Below are 27,993 nucleotides of genomic sequence, written 5' to 3' on the forward strand. Positions count from 1 at the left end.
AATTTTTTTAGCCCCCCGCCCACACACACACACACAATAGTAACTGTGTAAAGGCTAAGCTATTTAACTTGATTGGAGGTCATCTTTTCACAATGTATATATATATATATATATATATATATATATATATATATATATCAAAAATCAAGTTGTACACTTTATTACACCTTATATAATTTTTATATATGGAAGATATCTTAATGACATTAAAAAAGAAAAAAGCAACAATAATAAAGAACAATTATGAACAAAAGCTATTTATTTTGAAAAGAAAATATTTGCTCCTTAGTTATCCTAAATTTCTTTTCATAGAAAATAAACGAATCACAACTCATGCAAAGGGCAGTCTTAAGATCAAGTGAAGTTTAAGTAATTTTCTGACACCCCATTTGTGATGGTTGCACAGAACAAACTTCTCTAGAGCAAGATCTCAGGTCAAAAATGGTTAGAAACATTTCTCTCACGTCAGGACTTCAGCGTTGCATTACTGTGGTTGACTATATAAATCATGCTGGCCTCAAAGCTGTAATGCTACTAATTAGAGGTTTTTTGTTTTGTTTTTTGTTTTGTTTGTTTGATAAGAAGCCTTTCTTGTAAATATATGAGTGTATTTGTACTGTTGCACGAATTAGTTCATTTGGATAGCTTTCTACATTTCATTAAGCTATAAACCTAGAATTTGTGTGTTTATGTGAATATGTTTTATATCTGATAGTAGCATTCTAAAAGCAAAATATTTTTTTAAAAGTTTAGGTTACTTTTTGTTAGCACATCGCATCTGTTGGTTTAAGAGAAATGGATTTTTATTTATGGAATGTGATTGGGTGACTCAGAGTAATGGAAGACTCTAGGTAACAGAGAGGATGGGAGCCAACCAGGGCCAGGTTCTGGAAAGAAAGCACAAAGTCAGGTGGAGGTTTACCACAGACTAAATAATCATTTGGTCAGTTTTTGCCGAAAGCCTCTTATCTCTGAGATCAGAACATACCACGTTATTTCCATGTACTCTTTAACACGTGGAAGATATTAACTCAGTTGTGAGTCCTCTGCAACTCATTTTTGAATCGTATCTAACTTCATTAACTTCTTTTAAAGAGGAAACATCCTGCCAAAAGTGATTGTACTTATGTTTTCTCCCTCCCCACCCACGCAGAGAGGGTAAGTGTAAAGAGAAGACAGTATTGACTTCATTAATCACAAAAAATGCTGTATCCCCACTTTGATTTGACATTTCCTAACTTCTGTTCTTCCGTGATACCACTTTTTATATTTGAGGGAGTTTTAAATAAGGAGCGGAATCTTTGGCAGAACAAAGACCTTTGGTTGAGAAGTCATGAATATATAAACATGTTTACAAGAGCAGAAGGAATTCCTAGAAGGAAGAATTTTCCCCTCTGAACTTTGTGGCATTTGAATAGTCGAGAGTAGGAGGGGTTTTTTAAAAATGAGTGGGAGATAATGGAGTTTCCAAAAAGTTATACGCTGGGGGTAAGAGTTAGTGCAAAGACACGAAAAGCGAATTGAATGACAATAAAACATTTGTTTTCCTGTCAATGTTTTGAGTTAAAAGCAGTATGCAAAGGAAACGCCCGTTTGTTTGACATTCATAGCACAGACTTTTTGATATTTTTGTTGTTTTGTTTTGGATGGAGATTTTCATAACAAGGGTTTTTATGCTTTAGCAGAAATCACACGTTTCTGTTTTCATATGAGGAAAAGTCCCTTGCCTGGTGAAGAAGTCAACACGAGCTTAGTTTACAAGATCAAAGCTATCAACTGATGTTTTTGACTTCTCAAGGGCATTGCAGAAATAACTTAAAAAATAAATGGTAACAACAGTGAGATTTAGAAAACTTCTAGACAGGTCAAAAAATGAAGGAACAACTACACATTCTGGTTTTCGGCTGTCTTTGTCTTCACCATTTCCTCTAAGGCCTAGCATAGGAAAAGAAAAATAATAAATGAATTATGATAAACCATTTTTTGAGACTCTACAAAGTGCCTGGCGTGTGTTCAGTATTTAATTCTCAGAGCAATCTTATGAGGAATTTACTATTGTTGCAAATTACAGAGGAGGCCGTTGAGACTCATAAGATTAAATAGCTTACTCTATGTGAAGGGACCGATGTGGGACCTCTTTGGCATCCTGAATAGTAACTAGCAGAGGGCTACCTTCCATTTTCGTAGCAGTATCCAACGGCATCTTGTAATTGGAAAACACGACTTTGACTTTGGTTGATGTTGCCTTCTGACCAGTAGCCCGGCCTAGCAAAGAACACTGTCATCTTCACTGGTGTTTTAGAGCGCTCATCAGCGTTCACTTCAGTATCCCTCTGAGGTTAGGAGCCACAGCAGAGCCTGTTCCACTCACCAGTAATAATAATAGACACTTCCAGGCCAACAGGGAGCTCAGTTGTTATGTCCTTAAAATACAGCCATCCCCATGCCATCCCTCTGGCAAAGCCAGAAGCAAATGCCTGACAGAGGGCGGGGTTAATTCTTTCTGAGTCCACTTCTCTTCTAGGACTGGCTCTCTCTCCAGGCTCAATCACCTCACCCCACTCCAACAAGTAGCTGAAGTGTTCCAGTGTATTGTGTGCCCTTGAACACACAAGTTCATTTAACTGAGCTGCGTTGGGATCCTTTTTTTTTCACATGCTAGTTTATCCAAAGGAGTAATTCTAAGTGTCTTACAAAGATGCGTGTAAATAAAAAAACAACAACAAAAATCTAGTGAGGAAGGGGGTGAAACACAATAACAACAACAACGACAAAAGCAGTATTAGGAAAGTTAGATAGAGTCAGGAGTTGGTCGCTTCAGGAGCATCAGTAAATAACACACATAACCATTAAATCCTTTCGTCTTGCTCAAGGTGCTTCCTGGTGGCCAAGTCAAAGAGGAAAATATGATCAGCGACGAGATTAAGAGGTCCATGAGGTAAAAGGAAATAATTTGCTCTAGACATGTCTAGTTTTAACTGTATGGAGACTCAAGACAAGAGAATTTTCTGTGAATTTTTTAATAAAAGGCAACATAATGCAGTGACAGACCATTACTGGATCAGGATGTGTACTTGAACAAGATAAGTGATCCCTAAGCGCATTGAAATTTGAAAAATGCAAAATTAAGCTACAACTTTAGCCATTTTTTTGCAGTCTGTTGTCGCCAAAGGCTATTGTATGTGGGTTCAATACAATGTGGTTTATTCTGCAATTCTTTGAAAGAGTCCCTGGAGACAAAAATAACATTTAGACCAACTGAGAATGAAAATGGTATTGCTTCATTGCTAAGTAACTTCAGGGAAGTCCCTTTTTCATTTGTGTTACGTTTTCTTCTTCATCTAGCACCTTAACTATATATAGTGTGAACTTAAATTAAGCTTCTAGGTTAAGAAAAAAATTCTATAACATACATGAAATAGTCACAATCTGAATCTGCAGAAGTTCTCACCCTGGGTCTTAGCCCGAAAGATGCTTCAGGATGAGGCCTATGTTATCCCATTTAGAAGAAGAGAATTTTAAAGCAAAATCTCTCCAACTCATGAAACATATGCAATGACAATTCCTTGCTGCTTTATAAGATTTATGTTGTATCATGTTAAAATCCTAGTGATTTGAAAATAATTCATTATGTCAGAAAATCTGATTGCTAGAATCAGATAATCATGAACAATTTTTTTCCTCTTATACTCCTTGTTCACATTTGGATGTCTTAAGGATGAGATTCCATGGAGTTAAAGACCTTGGCTTGCCCATATGCTGTGACGCTTCTCCTTGACTATCCAAGGCCAAGTGTTCTCATGCACTTTGAATGATTTGGCCACATGGGAATTTAGTAAATGGGAGTTGGTATAGGAAGTGTCAGAGCCTATGAGCCTGGAGAACAGAATTCCAGCCCTGGCCCTGCGACGTTTTTCTAAGTCACTTCTCTTTAGGGGTCTCAGTTTCCTCATCTGGAAAATTAGGGGATTAGGTGATTGTGTTCTTGCATTTGCCATTTCTCTGACCCAGAGTTCTCGAGGGATCCCTCCCTTATTTCTCAGGTGCTCTAATGGCATCTCCTCAGGAAGGTCAACCTGGATCACCAAATTGATGTATTTTCCCCAGCCTCCCTCTACTATGAGCTTCTCTGTCCCATTTCTCTGATTCATTTTCCTCAAACCTCTTACCACTACTAAAGTGATCTTTTTACTTATTTGCTTTCTCGTTTCTCTTTTCCAACCTTCTTGCCTTCAATATAAGTGTTATTGAGAGCACTTTTTCTCCACTTTTATACTATATTAACTATTTGAAAATGAGGTGGAATAGCCTCCCTTTTCACTGCATATGAGGTGCTTAAAAAAAGTCAGGAGTGGACTGGATGTACATCAATGAGAGATTAAGAGGAATTGTGACCTAAACATTTCCAGGCTGTCAGGATCTGATTATGATGTTCCTTGAGTCATCTTCACAGTTGATTGGTAAGTGGCGGAAATGCAGTCATGTAGAAAGAGGTTGAACATGTCCTATGTGTCAGGTACTTTACCTGCCCAATCTCTTTTGATCCCCGTAACAACCTCATGGCAAAACACTTTTATTCCTGTTTTACAGCTGAAAAAAGAGATGCTTAGAGATCAGGAATTTGCCCCAGATCAAATGACCAGGAGTCACATCCAGGCAGTCCGACTGCAGAGGCTGTGTTCTCCGGGACTACTTTGCCCTGCTGACCCAGTCCAGTAGGCAAGCAGACCTCATTAAACATGCAGTTAGCATCCATGTGAGAGAGCAGAGAGAAAAAAGGAAACCTCAGAATGCCAGCCATAGGAACAGGGTGTTACAAAGCGTTTCTTAATGAGAGAAGAGCTACCCCTACTTTCGCAATGCTTAGCAGTTGTTCATTCATGACATCTCAACGACACAGGATTTCAAGGGTGGCATGAACTTTGGACACCATTGCTCAGGGCTCAGTCATTTCCCAGTGCAGGGATGGCACGGAGTGGGTTAAGCTTTGAAAACAGAGTCCTTTAACGCTGAAAAGGGAAGCATTTGATTCTTCTGTAGAAATGCATTTCTGGCACGATAAGCGTGGAGGAGTTGGGTTGCAGCATTATATCTGTTACATTGTCTTTTGGAGTCATGATTTTAGTGTTCATGTTTATAAATGAGTTTTTTCCCCTCCACTAGAGTAAGATTTGTTTGCCTCATCTTTCACAGCAGTGTCAGTGGGCTAGAAAGAAATGCTTATGGTTGTGGACTCAACATGTTGACCTACATTAAATGATGTAGAAATAATAAAATTTAATGAATGTGACTGAGTTAGTAGCAATAGAGAAAAACACTTGCTCTAGAAAATGTTAATATTTTGCTATTGGATTGAGGTGGAAATGTCTGCCTCTGAGACCGGAAGAATTAATGGACCCAAATCATCAAAAGTTCCTTTAATTGTACTGCTAAAATGTGAAAATAGTCAGTTTTTCTAATTGAATTTCGGTGTTCTTCCACTCCTGACATGTAGAATTTGGGAAGCTTGGCAGCTTTTTAATTTAAGTTGAACATCGAAATGGCAGAGTTTAACAATGAGATCGGGGAAGGGAGAGGGGGAGTGTCTATTCGAAAAGATGACACCACTTATGATCAGTTCAATGAGCTTTTCTTCATAAAATTATTTTCATAATTTACCAATTTAAGTGATTAATTAAGGCTGTCAAAATGCCCAGTGACTTTTGGCCTTTCGAATCACATGTTCTATAAAAAAAAAAAACAAAGACGTGAACATTTGGCTTGACAAACACGCAAACAAAAAGCAAAATTTACTACTCGATGAAATATGGTAGCGAAATTATTTTTTGAACACCCAATGTTTATTTGCTTAGCTCTTAACATTTCCTTTGTCACAGCTCTTTAGAATGAGAAAAATGGAAATCGACTGTAGCTGTATAACCTTCACAGAAATGAAAGTTATGCTGATGCTCAGTAACTTTTTTGAAGAAGAACATTCAAATGTGGAGAACTAACCTTTAAAGTCATTTACTTTTGATGTTTTTTACATTTATTTAAAAATCAGACATTTATTCGAAGGAGGATTTTATCTTCAAAGGAAGAGTATTCCAGTTTGCTTTAAAGCATATCTATATACATGCCTATAAATTTTTATTTCTGTATGTGATAAAATTTATTGGCATACCAAAATGCACTGATCAAATCCTTTCAGGATCTTTCTGAGTGCTAACAGGAAAGTTTCATCCATTAACTTTCGTTTTTTGAAGTCAAAAACCGTTATGCGATTAGCCAACCAATTTGAAAACGTTTCTTTTTATCATTAGGAAGCCGAGGTTTCTAAGCTGTGCGACCTTGGGTTTTAGTTGCCTTGTCTCTAAAACAAGAAGGTTGGACACCATCACCTTTAAAGATGCTTTAGTCTTAAAAATATAGGAAGTTCTTATTCTTTTAGAGAGGTTTTCATAGAGGATTAATTTATTTTTTTTTCACTTGAATAACAACATTATTATTGAGTAAAGTATCTGATTGTAGCAACTGGAAGAATTGGTCCAAATGATCTACAACCAAATTTGTATTTCAGTGATAAAAAGTGGTAGTAAAAAGTGGTTATTTGAGGATGCAGTGAAGGGAATGGCTGTTCGCATACCCCAAGGGTGGGGCTAGTGGCATGAGAACTGGCAGTAGGACAGCCAGCAGCGACAAAGGTGGGCAAGACAGGTTCTTCCAACATGGTGGAGGCTCCGAGGCAAGCACACAATCTCATTTCTCTCCTTCTCTTCCTGCTGAGAACAGTAAGACCCATCTGCTTTAGAGAGCAAGCTTGCCAGTTCCCATACCCAACGTTTGTAGTCACGGCTGTCTGGGGTAACGTCTGTGCCAAGCGCCTCTCAGTACCCACAGGACTGGAACATAGGCGAGTGTGGGGAGAGGCTGAGCTGTCCTGCAAGCTCCACGCCTTCTCTCCGCCATCGAAAAGCAGCAAGGACCCCTCTTCTTCTGGTTCCTTCTCTGTCTCCATCACCTTCTCACATGCAAAAAAAGGTAGTATGAGCTGTCCTTGCCCTGGTGTGATTTCGGAGGTGTTAAAAAGGCAGCAGAATCTTCCTTTCCAGATCTGTCTCCTAGCAACCTGATCCCCAACAAGGTCCAGAACATTTCATTAAGCGGTTACAAATCAACCTTAAATACATGGCCATTTACTTAAATCCACGCCAAAATGTAGGTCCAGTCTCCAGCAGGCGTACCTTGGGAAGAGCCCTGATACAGTAACATAAAAGGGCATAGAAATGGGAGGCTTGTGGTACCAGAGATCATTTTTCATAGCTTGATTGCTGGCTAATTTGATCTCCGACGTACTTCACCATAATTTATATGATACCTGTCCCTGTTGCCTCTCCTGGACCAGGAGGATGAAGTATGGTTTGGCCTTTCCATTTCCGATACCCTGAGAGACCTTTAAGGATAGGCATTGTGGTGATTATGTCCTAGTCCCAAGGCAGAAACATGTCTGGCTCATCGTAAGTGTTCACTAAATGCTTGTTCAGTGTAAGAATGTCACCCTTGGAGATGACAGTACAGGTTAGGCAATCTATGTGCCTTGTTTACAGTAAATTAATTCTTAGGTATGATTGAGAAGAAATACTCTGGTGATAAAGTATCAGCGTATAGTATCTGCTAGGTAGTCACAAATTGAATTGAAGTAAACAGAGCAGAATTGAGTTCGAGATTCCCGCAAAAGGCTATTCAAAGGTTTGCGTGGATGTATACTCTTGAATAAACAAGATTTAACCTGATAGGTGTTTTCATCATTCCAAGACCAACTCCTTCCCCTGGGGGATCCTGGGTGGCCCACATAGTCCTCACTGCTTGGCAAGGGATGTTCCTGTCATCAAGGGATGTTAGCAGTCACGAGACTGTGGCAGAATAAAGCTGAGCAGGGTACAGAAAACGATTGATTAAAATTAGAGATGTGTGGGCTACAAAGTTTTAACAACAGTCTGTTCCTAGTTTGCTGATGTAAAACAGTTTACATTTTCAAGAAAGCCCATAATAAATTACCAGAGCTGCCTGATTTTATCAGTGAATGTGAGGACTCTTTTAGTTCTTAAAAACTCAGTTTCTTTCCTTTAGGTTAGAGAGTTTTCCTGACACCATTTTAGAGTATTGTAATAACTGTGCTGTATGTGTTATTGTTTTTTTTTAAATTTCTATTTTCATTTAATAGTCTCTTTTTATATCTGCACTTTTTTAACTTGTATAGCTTTTATTAAATTAATAACTCAAAATACAGAAAATAATGAAGAAAAAAACTAGTGATCACCCATAATCCTACCACCTACTGGTAAAAACTTTTCATGTGTTTATTTGAAACATTCGTCTGTTCACAAAAATATTCTTTGACGCAAGTTTAAGCTAATTTCAAATGTTTAGCTATTTAATGTATTAAGTGATTCAAGCTAAATTTTATCCTGCAAATTCATTCTTCTGACACTTATGTATACCACTTCCACATGAAATATATCTTGTAAATGAGAAAAAAGAATTTGTACTACATATCTTGGTATCCTATAATCATAAATATTTAAAGGTGAGGGAAAACTTATTTTAAAGTTGATAAGGAAGCTGAGTCACCAGGAGGTTTAGGTGGATATGGTCAGGGTCAGAGAGTAAGGCCATGGATGATGTTGAACCCAGTGCCTTTTCTCCTTCAACTCAGCGCCCCATCTGCAGTGAAAAGTATAATTTAGTATCAGAAATTTAAAAGCTAGAATTTACTTAGAATTTCCATGAAGCACTCCAGTAAAAGTGAATAAGCCTTTAACTCAATAGATACACCTACGCTTAACCTAAGCGTGCATGCGAGGTTTAATTCTTGAGCCTGTGAGGTCAGTATAATCTGTTGTTTGCTGAGACTCCGTGACCTATGTTTGGAAGCAGGTTGAAATGTGAGCCTCTGGTTTGTGAGTGCAGGGAAAGGTGCAGTGGTGCCCCAGAGCTTGTGTCATTGCTGTAAATTGACACCTTCTGCTGTCACCTCTAGTAATCTGAATGATGGCACGTGATCTCTCAGTGCCCTAAAGAGTGATCGGAACTTAACTGACTCTGGGCTTCTGTGACTTTGTAGGGATACCAACACCATCACTAGATTTTTATTGCTGCCATAAATACATATCTATCTATCTATATATATCTATATCTATATCTATCTATCTATCTATCTATCTATCTATCTATCTATCTATCTATATTAGAAATGTAGTGGCTTAAACAACACGATTGTGCTATCTTACCTTAGTGCAGGTGAGAAGCTCAGTAGCAGTCTCACCAAGCTAAAATCAAGGTGTCGCAGGGCTGCATCTCTTCCTGCAGGCTCAAGGAGAAAATCTGTGTCCTGCTCAGTTCGGTTGCTGGCGGAAATGGATTTCTTGTGACTTTAGGGCCAAGTTTCCCATTTTCTTGCTGGGTGGAGACAGAGGGCCATGCTGGCTTCTAGAGGGCCACTACCTTCCTTGATCATGACCCCCTTCTTCCATCCTCAAAGTCAGCAGTGGTGGGTCAAGTCCTTCATGTGTCGCATCGGACTCATTCTTCTCCCTTCCCTTTCTGTTGTTAAGGCCTCATGTTATTAGATTGAATTACCTGGATCATCCAGGATAATCTCCTCATCTCGCCATTCTTAACCTTAGTCACATTTACAAAGTCTCCTTTTGCATAAAAGTTAGCATATTCTCAGATTCTGGGGATTAGGATGTGGACAACTTTGAGGAGCCTACCACAGCAACACTTAGAAGGATTATTGAAAGAAGCAAATCCTCTCTAAGCATGATTTTCTGATCCTAATGCAAAGTGGAGGAAACAGTCTTTCATGGGAGACCAGAGTTCAGTTTCAAAACCGGAGACTTTCTATTTGTGTGGCCTTGATTAAGTTCACAAACTGGCTTTTCTCTCTGTAAAATAAAGAGACGTGAAATTCTCGTGAGGGTCCAATGATAAAATGCCTAAGAGTTTTTTAAGCTACGTTCATGTTCATTGTTAAAGTTGTCACAGAGTCAAGGACGTCATTGCTCATTTGTTTCCATGTCCATGTGCCTAGGAACAGGCATTGTGGGAAGAGCACCACTGTGACTGAGTAGACAATAGACTGTCATCGAAGATGACTGTAGTGGGCCAGCCTTGGGCAGTCAAGGAAATCCAAACTCTGTCTGGGGTCTACTTAGGGCCTTGTCTCTCACTGGGCCTCATGATTAATGTTTATACATATGAGAGTCGCCTTGAGCCATGGAAGATCTCACGTCTACCACCCTCAACTTGCTTCTCCGTATTCTCTCTAGTATTGTGTATGGAGGAGCCTGGCAAGCAGGACCAAATACCCCATGTGTCAGATCTACAGTTTGTATGCATGGACTCGGTGACCAATGCTCAGAAAGCTAGATTGAAACCATCTTTCATCAGTTAGTCTAGTGGCTAAATGAACCATTAGACGCAGGCGGTTTCATTCAAAATGGTGCCTTTGATTCATCAATAAGCAGAGAGTGTATTTTTGGTTGCAGAGAGCGGATCAAGTATTCCTCAAGAAATTTTCAGTTCATCGGACACCTTAGGGGAAATGGATCACTTAATGTTGAGCTTCACCGCGGGTTTAGCCTTGGGCCTTCTTCTTTCTGTCTTCCCCGGAAAACCTCCCTGCGTGATTCATCCTCTCTCACAGATGCGGCTGCTGCCTTGCTTCACCGATGCTTCCGGCTCCGACTCTACTTTGCTCTCCGTCTCTGAGCTCTGTGCATCGATGCTCCGCCCTGGATGGAGTCTCTTGGTTACTTCAGATTCAACAGGATCCGTATCTGACACGTGTTCTTGCCTCATAGATCTGCTTTCCTTTTTTCTTGAGCTTTATATCTGAGTTGATCTAGTTAATCTCAAACTGAAATCATGCTTGATTCTTTCCATTCCCTACCACCCCACGTCAGATCATGTTCCAAGTGCTGGCAATCCTACCTCCTAAATATTTCAAACATCTCCCTGCCATTAATGATCTAGTTAAATCACTCATGAGTTCTCCTCCAGATCATCTTTTGAAATGTCCTAGAGGGTGGTTTTTTTAGCCTTCTAACTAGTCCCCTTCCTGTCTCTGGTTTCTGTACCCATTAATCCCCCTTGCACACTTTGCCTACATTATCTCATGAGCACAGTTTGGATCAAGATATATGTCTCCCTGAATGCTACTGATACCCTTGATTCCTTCCCCAAAGGGTTAACTCTCACCTGGTTCTAAACTACCTTTTGGCCTCACTTTCTAGTAAGTTCTTTCTTCAACTGTCTCCATACTGTAGCCACTCAAGGTTCTGGTCATTTCCCACATGAGCCACACCACCAGCTGCTCAGAGGACCCTTTCTTTCTTTTCATGTTTGATTCCTACTTGCCTCTCAAGACCCATCTCATTTTTTCTTTCACCTGCTACCAGTCCCTGAGTTCATAGGCGGACAATCCCTTCTGCTTCTGCATTTCCACAGTATGTCTTAAATACATTAATTACTTTCTGTTGTAATTATTTAGTTTTTGTCTCATGCCATCAGTTACAGAGTTTTATTATAACCTAATAACTAATTCTTGGTTAGCAGAATGGAGAGATGTATGTTCACCTTTACAGTTCTTTTAAATGTTTTACCCATTCCATGTCATTTTGAAAGGAAAATACAGTACAAATATTGGCATGCAAGAGGAACAATATGGCATTATCTTTCTCTTTCTTACTTGGATGCTTTAAATATTACCTAGCTTTGGAAAAAAATAACCCAGCATTCAGATTCATTGCTTTTGAAAAAATAAAACAGGTTCAGAGACTTTTTTAAAGGACCCATTTTAATTATTGCCTTTCAATGAGATGATGTGAGTATGAAAAAAAAAATTGCATTTTAGGTCTGTGACTTCTTTATTTTTTAACGTGCACACCCTATCATTTCTCAGTGGAATTTTTAGCTCCCTAACATCTCTACCATTTCTAAAGATTTTCTTTTCTAGTAACAGTGAGTTAAAACAAACTTTGTATTCATTTTTTAAATGAATTATCTAGTTTGCTGAGGGAAATATGGAGACACTAAATTGCTCAGTTGCTAATACTGAAAATCTCTCATCTAATAGTTCCAAACCCCAAAACCCTCTTGCTGCCTGGCTCAGACCTATAAGCACCTGGAATGCAACAGGTACCTGTGAACCATCTGCCTTTATATTTGGACTTCCCCAGCCCAGAAGGCTCCTTTCATCATTCTTCCTCAGACATCTTCTCACTCTTCATTTCCTTGAGGAAACTTTCCCTAATCTCTTCATCCAAAGCCTGGTGAGCTTGAATTACACTGGGTATCTGGCTCCTGTGGCCAATACTGGTTTCCTGATTTTTAGTTATGAAATATTTCATACCTAAAAGAGTATCTAAACTATATGTTTTCTCCTTAAAGAATATGGATGAAACCACCGTGTATGAAACGTCTGTGGGCAGTACCTCTGCAGACCTCAGTCTGCTTCTCTCCACCCCAAGCTTCTCTCCTCTTCAGAGGTGAGCACTAAACCGAATGTGCTCAGCGTTCCCCTGCTTTGCGTTTTTTAGCTTTTTTATTTTGAAGAACATTCAGATTTACAAAAAAAAAAAAAGTCATAAAGATAATCCAAAGGACCTCATGTACCCCCCAAATTCCCCTAATGTTAACATTTTATCACATGTAAAATTAATTATTCTCCCCCTCGTTTCTTTCTGTCTCTCTCTGTTTCTGTCTCTGAACCTCTAACATTACACACACACATGATATCATTTTCCTGAAACATCTGAGAATAAATTGCATATATTTTGCCCTCGTACCTAAAAATACTTCAGGTATATATCCTAAAAGCAGTTCTCTTACATACTTTTAATATGATGATCAAAGTTATGAAATCAACGCGGGTCATAATAGTATCTAATCGATCCATTGACCTCATTAAGATGGTGCCAATTGACCTACTAGTGTTTTCTCTGGCCTAGGATCCAAGGATTGCATTGCATTTAGATGTCATATCTCTTTCATCTTCTTTAATCTAAGCTTCGTCTTTCTATGCCTCTATGTCTTTCTTTACCCTGACATTTTGAAAAACACAGCCATTGCTTTGTAGATTGGCCCTCAGTCTGGTTTTAGACTGATGGATTCTCATGATTAGATTTAAGTGATGCTGTTTGGGGCAGATTTATCTCAGAAGCCATGAGGTATCCTCAGTGCAGCCTGGTGTGGGAACATGATATCAGTTTGACCCATTGCTGGTCACTTAGTTATGATGACATCTATCAGCTTTATCTTCTGTAAGGTTACCAGGTTCCTGCCTTATTCAGCTCAAGCTACTATAACAAAATACCATAGACTATAGGGATTAAATAACAAATATTTATTTCCCAGAGTTCTAGAGGCTGGCTTGGAAGTCTAAGATCAAGGCTCAGGCAGGTCCAGTGTCCAATGAGGACCTTCCTCCTTATTTGCAGACGGCCATCTGCTCATTGTGTTCTCACATGGTGAAAAACAGAGAGAGAAGTAAGCTCTCTGGTGTCTCTTATCAAGGCACTGGCCCCAGTCATGAGGGCTCCACCCTCAAAACCTGATCCCCTCCCAAAGGCCCCGCCTCCAAATAGCAGCACACCGGAGATCAGAGTTTCAACAGGTGAAGTTTGAGGGACACACACATCCAGTCCGTAGCAGTAATTTCTGTCACTAGTGACTTACAGGAAGATCCACTGAGACTTCCCTGCTTCTCTTCATACTTTAACCCCTAAATTTAGCATCTGGAGATGACACTTTCCTGAAACAGTTCTCACCGTGGAGGGACATTTAGGTTGTTTCCATTTTGTTTCATTTTGGATTTTGCTGTTACAAATCTCCCGGTGACAAGAGCGGGGACTTCTTGAGGGCATGACCCTCTTCAACTTTAGCAATGTGGCAGCCCCCTTATCTGCAGTTTCACTTTGCACGGTTTCAGTTACCTGCACCCGTGCCAAAAATATCGAATGGAAAATTCTAGAAACGAATAGTTCATAAGTTCGACATCGCATGCCCTTCTGAGGGAGGAGCATGATGCAATCTTAAGCAGTTCTGCTCTGTCCCACACCAGATGCGAATCATCCCTCTGTCCAGCATCTCCACGCCGTATACACCACCTGCCCGCCAGTCACTTAGCAGCCCTCATGGTTATCAGATCAGCGGTTGTGGGACCACAGTGTTGTATTCAAGTAACTTTTGATTCACTTAATCATAGCCCACAAATGTAAGGGTAGTGATGCTAGCAATTGGGATATGCCAAAGAGAAGCTGTAAAGTTCTTACTTCAAGTGAAAAGGTGAAAATTCTTGACTTAATAAGGAATTTAATCATCTCATATCATCACAAGAAGGGTGTTTACGGTACAATAAGATGTTTTTAGAAAGAGATACCACATTTACGTAACTTGTATTACAGTATTTTGTTATAATTATCCTCTTTTATTATTAGTTATTGTTATTAATCTCATACTGTGCCCGATTTACAAATTAAACTTTATCATAAGTGCGTATGTATGTACAGGAAGACACAGTATATATAGGATTTAGCACTATCTGAGATTTCAGGCAGCCACTGGGGATCTTGGAATGTATCTCCCTTGGGTAAGGGGACACTACTGTCCTCTAGGTTGTTTTCCAAAAAGATCATAACATTCCACTCTCACAAGCGGTATAAAAGTCTTTCCTTTCTGCCACCTCCTTGGTAGTAAACTTATTGTCAGACTTTATTTTTTGCTGCTTTGTTGGATGTAAGATGGTATCATATTGCTGTTTTCATTCGCATTTCTTGTTTGAAAATAAACTAGAGCATGTTTTTGCATGTTTACTGGCCATTCTCATTTTCCTTTTACGATGACAATCTAGCATATATTTGAAAGACTTAAGTTCATCTCTGAAAGTGTCTCAAAATTAATGGTAGGCTATTTAATAGAAGTTGTTTTGTGGAAAGAAATTCATCAAATTTATTTAAATTGCGTTTTGAAGTTCTGTTAGCATTTTCTCAAAATCCTGTTGTAATTAGGAACAGTACCCCTCCATCATCAAGTCCATGGACTTCATTACTCACAACATAAGTGTGCTGTATCAAATTCCCATAATGAGATTCACGGCAATAAATGCAAGCAGGTGTCTCCATTTATGAAAATTCCAAGTATTTGAACTTCTGCCCAAATCTAGAGACAAAAGGGCTCTTTGGGCCACAGAGTTTCCTGGCCTCAAGCAATTTTAGTGCGAATGATTTTGTTTAAATCAAACTGAATTATGCAGTATAAAATCTCTCACTCATTCCACTTGAGTCCTAGTAAATACCCAGCCTGAAAGGCACATAGTCATTTCAAATTCTCAAACTCTTCCGGGCACAAATTCTGGAATTCTGGTGGTAGTATATAGTATTTATATTAGCAGATTCTTTTTTGACTTTAAGTTTAGGTCATATGAGAATGTGTGGTTGTGCAAGGGAGACCGGTAGAGAAGAATGACTCATTTTTATCATCACAAGGTTGCGACTTCGAGCCGGGCATGGGAACCCAATTGTATGCGTTCTGGCGTCAAAATTAAACTTTAAAGGAATAGTTTAAGGGACACGTGCAGAGGTGAAGCAGACAGCTCCTTTGACCCAACAGAAAAAACAGGCATAGAGTGATTAAGTAACTTGCTCGAGATTACACCATTTTAAATGGTAGAAATAGTACTCAAGCTCCAGAACTCACAATCTTAGCTACTCTATTGTAAAATACTCTGTGTGTGTGTGTGTGTATGTGTGCGTGTGTGTGTGTGGTTGGGTGTTCGAACATTATGCGTGTTAGAGCATAATGGGAAAAATGCCTAATTCGGAAAATATAATTTAATGTTATTGAGTATAGAATCCAACTTGATTTGTGTTCTTGTGTCACTAAATGGAAAAGCGATTTCTATAAAAGTTCATTACAAATAACTTATGGAGATGCGAATATTTATAACTGTGTAGGACAGTCTAAAGTATTTAATGTCTAGGTTCCATATTCGCGTTATGTGCCGAATTTCCAAATGACCTAAAAGTCCCAGAGGAACTGCATCAGCTTTGTTACAGTAATATGACTCTTAATCTCTAGGAGTAGTCTCGAAAATACTGAAGAATCCAGACACTCAAATGTACGTGTCGTGGAAAGCAGCTGGGAGAGAAAACAAATACGACAAACCGAAAAACCCCAACCAGCCCTTATGACTATCCCGCCTTCTGTCACAACCAAATTAGGAACTAAAACTGCAAATTCAAAAGTTAAAATCTAACAATACACGTGACTGTCACGGAAACGAGCTGCAAGCGTTTGATGTGTGGCTTCGCCACAAAATAGAGTGAAACTCCACCCCAGAGGGTGCACGGCCTTTGTGGACAGATGCTTTTCTAAATTTATCTTTTCCTCACATTTTTCCCACTTCCTTAACAGCACATTTGGAACTAATAAAATCGATTAAAATACACAGTAAGAGCAGTTTTGAATGAGGAAATAATCATCGATGGGCATCTGAGGTGGGTAGGTAGGACAATAGATTGGGGTGAAGGGGGTTTTAGTATCTGCTTAGCTTTCATGAAAATGGAAGATGGGTGGAATGATGATTTACTCACTGTTTAACCAGCCGCCTGGTACGACTGTCAGGTTCTCCGATGGACACTCGTTATACTGCTGGCCGAGACACCTGTGGTCTCTGCCATATCAGTGGTTTGGCACAAGGCAAAACTCTCCACATCCCTTTGCCTTTAGCAGACTCCCCTGATTTTTATCTACTCTCCACACAAAGAGTAGTTCTAGAAGCGAAATGCGCATTGTTATACTTCACAGGTGTATTTAAAACCAGTGAATATAAACAATATATTTCTGTGTCACATGTGCGTGCTATCACGTTTGTGGACTTGCTTGAATACGAGTATAAGAAGAGTGTGTGTGTGTGCCTGCGCGTGTGCGTGTGTGTGTGTGTGTGTGTGTGCGTGTGTGTGTGTGTGTGTGTGTGTGTCTGGAACCCAAGGTTCTTGAAAATGAAAACCAATTTCTTTTTCCTTACTAGGAGGAAATGCTCTAGTATATTTCGGAAATTAGGTTTCTGAATGTGGAGATTATCCTAAGTGTTGTTCCGTTCATCTCATGTTGAGATGCTTCCGACACATTTTTAGACAGTTATGTCATCTCGCGATTGCCATTAAGTTAACAAATTGTCCCTTAACATCTTAAAATAGCTACCCCTACTCACAGGAGAGAAAGCCCACAGAATATATCACAGCAATCAATGTCACTTTTGTTCACCCAAATAATGTATAAGTTTTGAAGAGCAATCACAATAAACAAAATATAGGGAAAGGTTGCTTTTAAAATATCATATGCTGCTGGGTGAAGTTGTTTGGCAGACAACGGATCCCTCGCTTTACGATTAGCATGTTAGTTCTCTACTGCCGCACCAATGTGTTCACCATATTTTATCTTGATCTTTGCTGTGATTCATCTGTTCTGCTCTGTAGACAATATTGACAACAGATGAACGTAACCATACGTCTTACTCTGAACAAAATGTCCAGGATGTATAGTTACAATTGTTCTGACTGTCCTTTTGAAACTATTACATACTTAAGTATCGGTTTCAAGACTATTCACTTAGGAATCATTATGAATGGGAGTGTTTCCTATAAAGGAAGAGAAAAATAACATTAAACTCTTGGCAGCTTCCAATTATGAAAAACCGCAGAGGTGAGTGCTCTGTCGACCTAGACAGATAGTTATGCATGTGTCGAGTCTCTACATCTGACTCTGAGCTGGATTTGTAAGGAACTAAGGCACAGGGACAACATGTGGAGCGCAGATATGTTTGTAATCGACACCCCTGTCTTCGGGGCTTTAGCCTGTTGGTTTAGCTTTGTCAATTGGTCACATAGCTTGACAGAATGCATGGGAACTTGCCCAACTTAGACTCAGATTTTGGCTGCTGATCCTTCACTTAATAATAATGAAATCAGTAGACCATGATTTGCAGAACAAGAACTGCACTTTAAAAAACTTTCCATCTTTTTGTTCGCCCTGACATTCCAGCCTGATACCTAAGCCAGAGCTAAAGGCTCTGTTTGCTGAAGGAACTTCCGGTGATGAGAGAATGAACCCTCTGCTTCAGAATGGAAGATCTGGTGTCAGGGAAGAGCGGGGCACCCACTGTGTGTGACAGAAAAGTGTAGGCATTGAACAGCTGGAACCGAATGGAAGCCAAGAAGGAGTAGATGCCAGGAGTATCACAAATAAGTATGAAGAAGAAAACCAGGCAGGGGCTTGGGACATTGAAGTGGGATTGGCTTGAGGATTTGTAACTTAGCCAGGAAAAAAAAAAGTAAACCACACACTCTTGAGCTTTGAAGTTGCCAACCCCCAAATTCACAGTTATCTTTTTTTCAGTTGACCATGAGAGTCTGTTGCAGCTCTTGGAAACCCAGAGTCTGTATTAGTTGGGGAGTGTGGTACTTCTTCATATCTGTTCAGGAAACGAACCCCACACACATAATAGCAGGGGTCTCGAGGATAGGGAGGGCTGATCAGCAGAGAACCTGACGAACAAAACGTTAGATAACTGGTCTCTAGGGGAACCAACCCATAAGGCTGTTTTCTCTGGTATGTAATCGCTAAAGTGTTCTTAACAATTCGAAAAGAAAGGTTTAGAAAAAAATACAACCATTGAAAAATAGATCATTACTTGTTTGTAACAGGACTTACATACATTTGCATGACAGTTTGGAAAGACTCAGAACTCTTCCAACTTCAGCTGCAGCTTGCTGCCCTCCTGGAAACCAACGAATGCCGTTCCAGGGGGAGAGTGGTGGTGGAGATGGGTTGCACTTTGCTTATTTCATCCAGTCTCTTAATTCGGTCCTGTAAGGAGTGGCAGCTTACTCCCCACTAACCCTTGGGTCATTGTCTGTCCCTTCCAGCTATTTGGAAACAGAGATGACCATTTTAGTCCGCATGATTGATATGATATGCAGAACAGAATAGAAGAGGCTACACGTTTTGTTAAAACTGATGGTAATAAAAACTGTTTCCTCACGCATTGTATTTTTCTTTGAAAACGTGTGAGTACTGCATTTGGAAAGCAAGTTGTCATGTTGATATAATATTCCTTGAAGTTCACTTTTTGTTGCTGGAAATCCAGTCAAACCCATGTCGTGCGGCAGCTCAAACCTAGGGGGCCACCCCACCAGGACCGCGAATTCATGTTACTCCAGCAGAGTAACTGGCTGGAGGGGCAGGGAATTGGAGCTGGCGACCAGAAGTGGCCTCTGTCTTCTGATGGCAGGAATAAGGAGGAACAGATGCAATTATAAATAGAATTATAGCTCAAACCAGGATTACTTGGATAACTCAGTCAACACAAGGTTTCGTTTGATTCAATTTTCTAGATGATTTCATCAGTGATTAACCTAACTTTGTTAGGGGAACTCTAAAAGTGGAGCCAGCTTAAATATATGCAGCATGGCCAGCATTTTCTTTTTTCTTTTTTTTTTTTTTTTTCCTAACAGTAGGCATATTTTCAGTTATTGGCTTCTTTGGCTAGACATTGTTATCTGTCTATCTATCTATCTATATCTATCTATCTATCTATAATCTATATATCTATATATCTATATATAGAGAGAGATTATATATATTCTTTTTTTTTGACAAAGCAGAAAAAAATCATTAAAAGACTGTTTAGAAGTCTAAAAGAAAATGGAAAAACTGCAAAAGTATGCATGCTGAATAATTATCTTGGATGTTTTACCCAAAAGGCGTGGCAGCTCAAACTGCTCGATCAATCACTTTCTCTCTTTGCCTCTCACTACAATATCATTTAATTTCTATTTTTCTTCATATAACACGTGATTCTTAGCATGAACAGTGAGATTTCCTTCCTGTGATGAATCTGTCTTCAAAAAAGGAAGCTGGAGATCTATTTCCATCCTAAACTGATCTCTTTGGCTTGTGCGTAATACACAGCCTTTGGAAATGCATGTCAAAGGCCCAAAGTTGGCCTGAATGACCCACCCACCCATGCCATTTCCTAAAAATGAAATTATTGGTTAATAGATTTGATTAGGAAATTCTTTCAAAAGCTTTTCTTGGTTTAATTTTAGTCAATCTTATTTGCACTTGAGCTTGGAAAGTGACAAATATAGGTAAGAGGATTTGCTATTTGGGAAGGAATATCCATTTAGAGAGTACTACCTACTAGATTTTTAACAAGACATTTTCCTTCTTGCTCATATCAAAACATCAGTTTTTCTTTGTTATGCAAAGGCTTCCAAACAAGTACAAACTATAATATATTATTAAAAGTGACTCATTTTGAGCATAAAATCTAAGAAGTTTTTATGTTGCAAAAGTCCAGATAAGTACAAAAAATTTTTGACACATAGACCAATTACTTTATTTTTTTTGTTTTTATTTGCATATTTTACATAGAAAAGATTATAAGATGACATTTAAAAAACAAATTATACACTAGTGGCAAACATGCTAACCATAGCTGTTAAATTTTCCTGACTCTAAATGAAGCAGCCATGATAGACTATAAACATATGTCTATATATGTATACACACACACACACACACACACACACACACATAAGCATGAGTATAACATAGTGTTGTATGGTTTTATAGCTTGCAAAGAATTTTAAGATAAGATTATTTTAAAATAATCCCATCTGATTTAAGCCTTGAAAAATCTCTGTGATGGAGAAATGGAAACTTAAAGAGTTTGAGTAAAGTTTTTGGCCAAATGTTCTTCTTTTAGCTAATTATATTTCTTTTTAGTTAGTGACATGTTATTTTCTTTAGTTGGCATTTCAAGGCTTCCCCTTTACCTTTCCTATCTTTACCAAGAGGAAAGATTAGGAAAAAAAATATCTTTCAAATAACAATAGAAGTGAAACAAACACAAAGCAGTGAGAACCACTGAAAACAAGAAATAGATGACAGAACTGAAAAATAGAACATGGGTCTCACCTCTGAGTAATGGAAATTAAATGTACCTCATTACAGGCGGGCATCTGAAACCTGTCTGAAAACCGGAAACCAGCAATTGGAACAGGCTCCACTGCCCTTGAAAACGCCTGGAAAAAGCTGCCACCCCTGTCCCATTCCTAAAAGTCATATCCCTAAAACACAGTCCCTTAACCTTGGCTGAGCTACCAGCTGGCCTGAATCTCAGGTTTCGCCAGTCACCATATGATGGAGTCACCAAGCCCAGGTGGAAAGTGAGATGATCCCATACTCTGATCCAAGATTAGTCTGTAGACCTAAATTTCAGAACATAGGAAGAAAGCGGATGCTGAGAACAGTGACCCCTTGAGTCAACAATCAAAAGTTGAACTTGGTCCTGATTACGGGGAAATAATGGTGCAATCTGGAAATGACTTCTTTAAAAGGATAGTAAAAGGTTGCCATCATTGAAAAGTGATGATCTAACAAATGTTCAGTCAGATAAACTGCAAAGTTGCAATACGGTCAGAAGAATGAAATATATTTTGGCTATCTTCCAGCTTCTGTGGGGAAAAAAATAAAAGAAAAAACTTTTTTATTTTTATATTTTTATTTATTATGTGTATTTGATAAGTTTATAAAAATCGGATCTCTGTAATAAATTTTGTATTATACACTAAATTCAGAAAATCCTAAATGATCATAAAGTGATCATGACCCCTGACCCCAAGGAGTAGATAAAATTTTTATTGACCCCTCATAAGAGAACAGGCAGACGATAGAGATCAATTACCAATTTCATCATATTTACATTAAAATATTTTACATTACCTTATATTTTAGCTTGGAATCTTCAAGGGGTAAAGGAAGAATTAGCATCTGTATAAAGAATAAAAAACAAGAACATATAGATGTTTTTTAAATGAACTAATTGGAAATCACGGAAATGAAAATTATATCCTCCAATTAGGGAATATACTTCAAACTAGACTCAGTGTGAATAGAACTAATGTATTAAAAGACAGCACTGAATTCACACAGAACAAAATTCAAAGTAATTAGGATATTAAAAATATGAAAGAGAAAAAAATGACAAATTTAGCCATATTAAATTAAAAGGAGTAATGAAATTTTGAGCTTCTGAACCAGTAAAGGAGAAAAAGATTTAAAAAAAATATTATTCCAATTGAATACATAATAGGAGATAAGAAAAGACAACCAAACAGCATGATTAGTAGACATCTCAAAATTCTGGACGTTATTCTAAGTAGATCGATAATCACAATAAATGTAAGCTGATTAATCTCACCTACTATAAAACAAAGACTATACTTAGTAATTATACTATTATTATAATATTTTATGTCCTACAATAATATAGTATTTTTATTTTTTTTTAAAAAAAAAACCTTTCTAGTTTTTGTAAGGAAATTTCTTTTTGGTTAATTAAATTTTTTCAGCAGCTAAGCTTTTTCTCAGCACAGAAACACCTGAAATATCATTTAAATTTTTTTTTCATTGTCTGCTGACGATATATAAGAAAACCAGTTAGGTTGTCAAGACATCTAAGTCACCCTAGAAAATAGTAAAATTCCCACAGCCAAAATATGAGTTTAAAATCCACATTTTTATTTGAAGGTGTTCGATTCTGCTTTAGGCATTTTGTTCCAATGAGTTTATAAGCTGTACGTATTTTTTCAAATAACCTTTATATTTTAACTTCTGGGAATTTTTTGATGATATCACCTACTTCTTAGAGTTATGAAATGATTTTCTCATATGCCTTTTGGAAACATTGAAATTTTAAAAAAATACTTCGGATGTTCCAATCTAGAGAACAGCTTAGTTACTGAAAAATTCCAATTAAGCGAAAAGAAATTCCCTTCCCAAAAATAGAAAAGGATTTCATCAAAAATGGTATAATCTGTTAACATGGAGAAATGGTGATTCAATACAGTTTAATTCTGCAGTTTGATACAATATAAATTTAACGAAACGAAAAACACAAGTACATCTAAAATTCTGGAATGATAATTTCATGATAGCAGATGTCTTTAAAATCATATCATGACAGCAGAGCAACCTCACTAACGGACATACTTCTTATGTTGGAAACTGTGATGTCCTGAGGGAGAAAGAGGGCCTTTGTTTCCTGTTAGGAAATCAAGCTTTCGTTTAATTTCTGTGCACTTCGATGGGACTCAGGCAGGGCCCCCGGCACACCAAGTGGTCTCATGCCCTGGCAGGGCTGAGCCAAGCTCTCCCGAAGGGTAGACGTGCTGCTTTTGTGGGGCATCCATGTCCATCTCTCATCACAGATAATGCGTCACACCCTGGGCTGGTACAATCTGCAGAGAACTGGAGGGAGAGACTCAACCCGCAGGAGGGACGAGTCTGATGGAAAAAAAAAAAAAAAAAAAAAGATTTGCACAACATCCTCATAAGAGGAAGTAGACTGGATCTTTCCTAAAGATTTTTCAGTTATGACTGTTGTCTAAGCGACAGTTTGCTAAGGTGCACGGAGAGGGGAAAGAAGAAAAAACTGAGCTCTCAAGTGCTTGGAGAGCTCGATATTTCTTGAGCTTCTTGTCTACTTACTGTCTCTCTCTCTCTCTCTCTCTCTCTCTCTCTCTCTCTCTCTCTCTCTCTCTCTCACACACACACACACACACACACACACACACACACACACAGCCCTCCATTCTGTGCTGGATTTTCTATCTCATTCTACGACATTACTAATGGTCCCTAGAAGGCAGTGGTTGAACCGAAGGCAACTAACAGAAGCTCTCTAAAGCTTCCACCTTCTCCTCTGCAAAAATGGAGAGAATAGTCATGCCCACCCTATAGATTATGTAAATATTAAATTTTTTAAAAAGCAACTAACTTTTAACATATCTGTTATACGATGTTCATAATTATTAAACATTATTAGCATTATTAATTATTATTAGTTGTATGCATCAAATGAGATAAGTGCTTTGTAAACTGAATGCCTTGTCGGCTCTAAGGAACTGTATGCATTAGTTTTACAAATATCTTTTTTTTTTTTTTTTTGATGATCTGATGGAAAAGCCAGCTTCTCTTGGCGCTGTACTCTTTTGGAAGCTGAGTATGAAACTGAGGAAACAGATGTTGTTACACAAGTAGATTAAAGGATTTGGGAATTGTCTCCCTCTTTCTTATTTTGAAAATAAAGTAAAACAGATAGAATTTAGTATGAAAGTATTATTGAAATAAAACGAACTTAGAAGTATACTTTGGACGATTTATATATTCTTCCTAGTTATTATGCATGCCTCCAGTACTTTCCAAAGCTCCTTATTTAACAAAGAGACGATTTGGGACACTCTTAGCCCTCAGCTTGTTTGAAAGGATCTTATCTGATCGGTGTCCATTACGTTCTGGTCTCGTGCAGAAATAAAAAGCTGAATGGAGAGCCTCCAGCCTTTAGCATAACCTGTGGCAAGTCGAGGACCCGTGTGGGCTTCAGGTTTTTCTGTGTGTGGTCGCAGGGGATGTCCTTGCTCTGTCTATTGTAAATTTCTTATTCCGAATGAGTAAGACCTCGTTTTGAGAAATCTGGGGACATGTCTGATATGGCCACACACTGCTTAACAACCCAGACACCTTCCAAGAAATGCATCGGTCGGTTGGTGATTTCATCAATGTATGAAAATTATAGAGCATACTTATGCAAATGGACATGGTATAGCTGACTCTCGTAATTGTATGTGCTATGCTTTTGTAGGACTGGCAGTGTGGTAGGTGTGTTTACACCAGCATCGCCACAAACATGTGAGTGTTTGTAGTGTAAGCCGGGGCAGTTGGCTTTTTTTTTTTTTTTTTTTTTTTTGGTAATGCAAGTGGTGCCTGACTTAAACTTTGATTGTATCCACTAGGAAGAGACATCCACTTCAAGGAAGGCTACCTAGAACTTAATGCCAGCCACCCCACTAGATAAAGAGCTAGAATGCACCCCAGCTGCCTTTGTTGTAGAGATCTTGGTTGATTTCAATAACCGACCATTTGGGCAACCTGTTTTTTTTTCTCTCTTCCTGCTTTAAATTCCTGCGCTTAATGTTTTAAATTTACCAGTAAAGAGTGAGCTCTGAAAACCTAGGCTCTAACCTCAACCCCAATAAAAGCAGAAGCCCAGACCTGAGCTCTCTCTCTCCTCACCCAAGGCCTCGCTGGGCGCCCCCGGCACACCTTGCATGTTTCCAGATCTGTAAGCAATAAGCCATTGTTTTCCCTTCAAAGTTTCCTAACAGTTATGCCTGATGGTGTCCTGTGGTCTTAATAAGAATCACGGGTGGGTCTAGCTGTAACAGTGGCTTAGAAAGAGGAGTGAAGGAGGGGCGGTGGAATCTCCCCTGGGCCAGGCATTTCTAACCCATAGCATCGCTAGGGTAGACTGAGAAAAACTGAACAGTACCACGTGGCGCTGCTACCTTATGTGGCTGCTACATCACAAGGTGATAGGACTTTTTCAGCTCCATTACCATCTCATAGGACTACTGTCATGTTCGGGGCCCATCACTGATGGAAACGTCATTACGCGGCTCATGACTGTGTAATGCTGAATTGTTGCTGGCAGGAAAGATACCTGCAAAGCCATCTGCAAGCCCTCCCCGCTCCTGAATGAGTTAGGGGGGCAGTTTGTTTTCCCACCCCCAGGAAGTGCACAGGAGCTGGTTTGCGTGTTCTCAGGGGAGCACATCTCAAAACTCAGCCCAGGCCATGTTGACTCTGGGTGCTTGAGCCCTCGCTGTAGCTGAGAGCAGCTGGACCTTTCTCTCAGAGCCTGAAGCTTTGAGCGCTTTGTATAACGCCTGTGGCAATTTGCGTATTGACCTGGCCTCCCTTCCGGTAGCCAGATGTCCTGCAAGCTCCTTTCGCTCAGGTCCACCCAGCTCTGGACCTGATGTGGCTAAGTCTCTTGGCGAAAGGACAGAGAATCTCCTGTTTTGTTTGCTCTTTAAAGATCAGACCTAAACGAATGCATTTCTTTTTAAAACCTATCATGAAAACTTTATTATGTAGGAAAGCCATATATATATCATATATATATCATATATATATATGATATAGCTCACTATTGTAATTGTACATACATATATATAGGTAGATGTGTGTATGTGTGTGTGTGCGCGCGCGCGCGCACGCATTGCCGGAGGCAGCGGGCTAAAGTCGATCAGTACCTGAAAGAGGGGGGTGAAGCCTAAGAAAAAAGAAGAAGATAGGAAAGCACTTCGGGAGGGCATACAGTCACTGCTGCAGCCCCGAGTTTATTTAGCACAGCCTTTATATAAGTTTTTGGATACAAATAGCACAGCCCAGGGTACAACATAGTAAAGCACAGGGAACAATAGTAAGGTACAGAGTACAATGGCAAAGCACAATGTACATTACCATAGGAATGCTGACATTTACATAAGTTCCTATACATCCTTCCCTCAGGGTAGAAACATCCTTTTCTGGGCTGTAAAACATTCCACTATCTTAAAAGGGTTTCTTTATGATGCAAGTCTCCCCACCAGGGTCAGCAATGTTTAAGTTAACATCTTGCTTCCTTGAACCATTGTTAAGCAGTCTCAGCAGCTGCTTCATGGCTATCAGCTACGTGACTTCTCCAGTGTCTCTTAATGGCTCCCGACAGTGTGTGTGTGTGTGTGTGTGTGTGTGTGTGTGTGTGTACACACATGCATACCAAGGTAATAACTGCAAAACTGTGTTTATCCTCCTGTGGGCTGGTGACATTGATTTCAGGACTCGACATTCTTTAACTTTGATTTTCATTTGTTCTTTAAGCTAACTTGATTTTCCAGCTTCTTTCCCCCCTGGCTAACGTGAAGGAATAATTTTAAGAAGCTGGAGCTTCTGGTGTTAATGCCTCTAGCAGGTTTGTTTGTGTGACAGAGATGATGCTTCTCTATAATTTTCTTCCCAAAGCAAGGAAAGAAAATGGTACCTGTGACTTCTCTACTTTCCATGTAAATTCAAAAGTTCTTATTGGCAACTATTGCAACATTATCTTTTTTTTGTTTTGTTTTTGTAATAATCTTCATTGGCATGAAATTTTCTCTGAACCTGATCATTAGGCAGGACTTGGTTGCTATGAAAGAATTCAGACTATGCACATATGTTATTATAAATATCATATCAATATTTTCCATCACTACTTAACTTTTTTCAGAAAAAGCGTGTCCTGCTGTCAGGCAGAATGAGTCACAGTCAGGCTTGCTTCTGAAAGTTGGAATATTTCACTGTGTTTTCTTTCAAACTATTTGACTTGCCAGCCAAGAGGACATCAGGCTTCTTACTCATGTTTGATTTGATTTAGGCCAATGAGGATGATGGGTCTGTATGACTTTGCTGTGTTAGATCACTTATTAGCTGGTCTGTTCAATCGAAGCAAAATGCTTCTTTGGAAGAAACGTTTTGCAGTATTCAGTACTCTGAAAGCTGTTTCTAATTCTGGATTAGTTGATGTCTCTTGTATGAAATATTTCTGTTTTCCTTCCTATATCTGTTTTTCAAGGTGGAACCAATATGCCCAATTCTATTTCATTCTTTAAAAATGTTGAACACGCCACCCCCCAAACTATATGAATTGTCTGAACTGAACCAAAAGGTGAAGCACATGAACTAATCTTGGAACAAATAAGTGCCTAAGTCTCCTTTCTGGGCTCCACCTGGGGCGGGGGGAGTTCTCAAACTGTGTGCCCCTCTTTCCAGCATTACCGGGGAACTCATTATAAATGCAAAGTAGCAGGCCCCACGCACCACCCACCAGTCCAGAGAGTCTGGGCCGGGGGCCCAGTGATGCGTGCTTCAGCAAACCCGCAGGTGATCCTGATGAGCCATCACGTCAATTTTACCCTTCCTGTCTTCACCTTCTGACTCTTGTTCTCCTGTTTTCCTGGTCCTCCTTCTTTTTCTCAGGTTCCATCCTTCCCAAGAAACTGCTGTAAGGCACATGTACCAGTG

General features: G+C 39.1%; 1 protein-coding gene and 1 long non-coding RNA gene across 4 annotated transcripts in view; both read left to right on the top strand.

The window, feature by feature from the left end:
• The window catches only part of DOCK10 (dedicator of cytokinesis 10), a 229,013-nt gene that overhangs the window by 3,533 nt on the left and 197,487 nt on the right, over positions 1-27,993 (top strand). The window lies entirely within an intron of this gene.
• Positions 129-27,987, top strand: LOC118613720. Its single transcript, XR_004955751.1, has 2 exons — positions 129-15,805; positions 26,663-27,987. It is a non-coding gene; the product is annotated as an uncharacterized LOC118613720 (long non-coding RNA).

The sequence above is a fragment of the Rousettus aegyptiacus genome, unplaced genomic scaffold (assembly GCF_014176215.1).
Source record: "Rousettus aegyptiacus isolate mRouAeg1 unplaced genomic scaffold, mRouAeg1.p scaffold_m13_p_2, whole genome shotgun sequence".
NCBI classification, from domain to species: domain Eukaryota; kingdom Metazoa; phylum Chordata; class Mammalia; order Chiroptera; family Pteropodidae; genus Rousettus; species Rousettus aegyptiacus.